The sequence below is a fragment of the Tupaia chinensis genome, unplaced genomic scaffold, assembly GCF_000334495.1.
Source record: "Tupaia chinensis unplaced genomic scaffold, TupChi_1.0 Scaffold000057_1, whole genome shotgun sequence".
NCBI lineage: Eukaryota > Metazoa > Chordata > Mammalia > Scandentia > Tupaiidae > Tupaia > Tupaia belangeri.
The window spans coordinates 1,160,313-1,165,056 of record NW_006159515.1 but is presented as its reverse complement, the minus strand read 5'-3'; positions in this window follow the sequence as shown (position 1 = coordinate 1,165,056).

Here is a 4,744-nt window from a genome sequence, read left to right as displayed (position 1 = left end):
AAAGAAACAATGAATTTGCTCCTTAAATAAGAGATTATTCATGTAATTTCAACCTGTGAGGAATCTTTTTATCATTCCGTCATTGTGTCTGTGTGTGTCTCTGTGTATGTGTGAGGCTTTTATTTTGGGGCATCATAGTAAATCCTATGAAAATAATGGTTTCTTCTTATAATAGTATTCACACATAAAATGAAATTTCTATAAACCTAGAGGCAAACAAACATTTTTTAGCATAGACACAGTTTTGTTTTCCAAATTCCTTCATGCATTGTTCTGTTCACATTGTAAGAGAAAGCAGAGGTCTCGGGTGTGTATGTGAAAAAATGAGGCTAAAGGGCTTTGTGAGAATACAAGTGAATACTGCAGAGGCTACCTGCGCTGCTCAGAAGGCAGCTAGATTTCCACACCAACTTAATCTCTGACCTTTTAACTTGGCCATTGTTTTCGTGATTCCGCGCCATGGGCACCTGCTAACTTGGAATTCCACAGTGAATATAGGTCTCCTTTGACTGGCTGTCAATCGCACATCAGATTCTCGCAATTTTTAGCTACTAGTAACTGAGGCTGGATTCAAATTGTTGACCCATAGGTCAGGGGCCCATTACCAATCCCTGGAGCGATGCAGTGTCCTAGTTATTTTGTGCCATTTAGAAGGCTTGATTCACAAGCACATCTCCTAGCAACATCAATAGAACTTCTGTGTGGGGGTCAAGAATGATGAAGGGCCCAGAATTATTGAAAAAATGCAATAGAAGAGCTGGATTAGTTTTGTGATTTTGAGACATGACATTTTATTGATTATGGAGAGGGATCTATGTATGCATACAAATGAATGTGACCATTTACAAATTACATGAGACAAACACATAGTTTTATAGGAATTTATAACGTGAGAATTTTTTCTTGTATTCCAATGCAATTAATGTATGTATGTGAGCTGTGCCATATTCTCATTTTCTCAGAAATATCTTTCAATTTGAATATTCTTTTTTTACTAAACATGAACTTCATGGGGACTGCTTTCGCACAAAAGATATTACTAATTCTAGTTAAATAATGCAGTAGATTACACTAGCTTTGAGACAGTATTTCTGAGTAACAAGCACTTAGTGGTTACATGGATAGTTTGAGGGAAATGCATACTATCAGATTATTTTGTGGACCAGGAAGACAGCCAGACTGTATTGAAAAATAGAAATACAACAGTTAGAGGGACAGAGAGTAAACTGACTTACATTTAGGGCTGTATTATGGAACAACCGCTTCCCCTTTGCATGGAAGAAATGTAGTTTGACTGCAGAAAAGAAGTTGTGTACAAGATGGAATATCTCAAAGGAAAAGGGTGGTTACACCCCAGTTAATAATGACTATAATAACAACTGGCATTTATTGAGTGTTTCCTATGAACTAGGCATTAATCAAAGGATTTAACGGTGGCTGGCAAGTGGCGTAGTGGTTAAGGATGCTGGACTCCCACATGATCGACTCTGGTTCAAGTCTCGGAACTGGCAGCTTGCTTTCTCACTTGTTTTTTTTTTCTCTCTCTCTCTCTGTCCTCTCTGTTCAAATTAAAATAAATGGATAAATAAAATTAATAATAACAAAAAAAAGGATTTAGCCAGCACCAACCCATTTAAGACTCAAAAAGCAGAAAGGAACAGACAAGAAGGCAGTTACTATTGTTTTCCTCCATCTTGAAGAGGCAGGCAGGGCACAGAGAAGATAAATCATCTGCCTGGCTTATATTGCAGGTAAACCGTGGGCCTAGGTTAGAACACAGCCAGGGAGAGCCTAAACTCTTTAACCATTATGCTAAGTTAAATACTTCCCTCTGCATCCTTCAAACAATAATTGAGAGTTACCACATAGTGTGACCTCATTTCTCCCAGACTGATAACCTAATCCTATTTCCTTGCTTCTACTACTGGATAATATTATAATTCTCTTTATCCTGTAAGTAAATCCTCAAAGTCATCTCCAAGTCCTTCTCATCCCCTGGATTCTGCATTTAGTCTTCCTTAAAGCTCCATGCCCACGCCTCTCTTTTCCTCCTCATCTTCCTGCTACCCTTGAAGCTTGATTTTCACTATGTTTCTTCCGACAGAGCGCAAAACATTCTTAGGTTATTTTCTCTCCTGACCCTGATGAATAATTTTAAGGTTCCATGATTTTGTTTCACTTCTCTCTTTAAAGTCTCTTAAAACCCTTAAATGCCAATAGAGAAAAGAATGAACTGACAGTTTAGCCTGATGTTCTGTTTCCTTGGGACCTTCTAGCCTCACCTGCTACTGGACATCTGTATATCATATGCAGTCTTTAATCAAATGGGATTATTTACACTGGTAGAATGTGCTTCAGTATTTCTACGTCTGCTCTTCTCTCATGTGAAATGAACTTGACTGCCGTGCGATTTCCCCAAATCCTTGACAAACTTCCACACTTTTAACGACGTCCTTTCCAGTTTCAGTGATCATGGACCTCGGAACAATCAGTGTTTATTATCCTCTTACACTGTCATCTACTTTTTCTCACTCTGTGATCTTTTAATGGAGCCATAAATACTGGAGAAGAATTTATGCAGTTTTAAGTACTTCTTTCTCTGTGCACGTAACTGAAGTTTCAGATTCTTTGACTGTACTCACCTTCAACTGAATGAGATTTTTTTCAACATCTGAGAGTCATGCACTGTGGCGGAGCTGCATCTTTTGAAGGGACATCTGTCATCAAGCCACACAAAGAACAGCAACAACCATGGCGACTCCTCACCATTTTATCTGACAGTTGTTCAGTGTCCCTTCCCACCCTTTGATTCTAAATGTGGTTCACTGATTGAATTGCCACTCATGACAGGATGGGTAATAAAAACAGACAACCCATGTTTTTACTACATTCTTTAATTTACTGCATGACATATCACAGATCAACTAATGGGCTTCCTATTTGAGGAGAGCAGTTAATGAATCACATTTTGTGTGACCCCACTCACCCACCCAAGTATCCTTATTAAAAATCACGCTTACAATCCAGATAGCAAGGCAAGGTGAACCCAGGAAAAGCATCCCCTTCCCACCCAAAGCCAGGCAAAGTGTTCCTATTCATGGCTAAGATTCCATATTTAGGTCCAGCCATAGTGATTCAGTGGTAGCGCAATGCTCTGCCGTGCTGGAGGCCGTATGAAGTTTAGGGTTCAGTTCCCAGGCTTGATCTGACCATGCTGGCTTTAGGCATGCATGCCATGATCCTGGCTGGCTGGGCAGTCTGGGGGAAATCAAAGCACTTAGCCAGCGCTGACCCATTAAAGACTCAAAAAGCAGAAAGAAACAGCATGGGACCTTGTTTAGGGTATCGTCGTCTCTCTCTGTTTCTCTCTTATCAAAGGGATAAAAGAGTAAACTTTAAAAAATATTGTACATTTAATCTCTCATTCACAGGCCAAATAATATTTTAGAGGTGTTCCTAAGGCAAAATGTGCTTAGCATTCCTACTTTGGGGGTCTCAAGCTGCTGCATCCTACTTAAGAAAGCAAGCACAAATCTCAGATCCTCCTATGTGCTAACAAAAGGTCTGTTACCTAATGACTTTCTAATTCATCCAATAGCAAAGGACCTTTTTCAATATAGGTGAGAAGTTACCTCACATAACTTTTAGTGAACTTTATTTCTTTCTCTTCTTCATTTAAGAATGGAGAATGCACAATCCTTTATTCTACTTAGAATATCCAATAAAGTCCCATTGTGCTCTGATCTCTCTACTGATACCTCCTGAGAATAATGGAAAGGATTACTGAGGAGAGGTGACTTGTGAAGAGTTCTTAATAACTGACAAAGTAGATATAAATTTAGTACATACTGCTGCAATAAAGAGATGAAAAGTAACAATATTGTAGTTGGATGGGTTCAACAGTTGTTGCTTTAGAACTGTCTTAGATAGATATGATTTTCTCTTTAGCTGCAATTCATTGCATCTTACAATTTTAAATTTTGCTACAATTTTATAAAAGAAATGTACTTGCGGTTACCAATATCCCAGTTGATTGTATCTATTTTTTAAAAAATGAATACTTCTGACTTTATTTGACAACAACAGAAATATTTTCATCCCAAAAATGCTTTAGCTAAAAAAAAATTTCTAGTAAACCTAGAATGTTCAGAAATGCTCAGTCTTTTTGCAATGAAGATTATTAAAAGATACACCAGTTAGCAATCAAAAAAGAGCCTAGCATGTTTTCATCGTTATTCATAATGACCTAAGGAAAGCTAATGGAGAAGGCAAAAAATCAAGGATATGTGCCCATAAGTGTCATCAGTTGTGGAGCGCCCCCGCCCATCGCCTACAGCGCTCATCTTAAAGATGGCACCTAGCGGAAGCTCACTAAGCGCTCGAAGTTGTAAACAACTTTGAGGAAGTGGTGCGCGAGGAGCATGGAGAGCACGGGAACATCACATGCAGCCAATCCCTACCCAAGAACTGATTTCCGCACACGTGGACAACGTCCCGATTGGCCAGGGGCCCTTTATAAGGTCCTAGGGTTGGGGAGGAAAAGAAGAGCTCCTGTATTCAGAACCTGCGGAAATAAAGTGCTGTAGAGAAGACCGTCTCCGGAGTCGTCTGTTGCGCGCCAAGTGGTGGCCTGTACGGGGATCGCCTTGCATCGAGAGCGGCCAGAACTCTAGCACTCCAGGGCAGCCGGCTGGTAAGTCTCACAAGGTAAGAGACTGGAACATAGGTAAAGTTAAAAGACCTC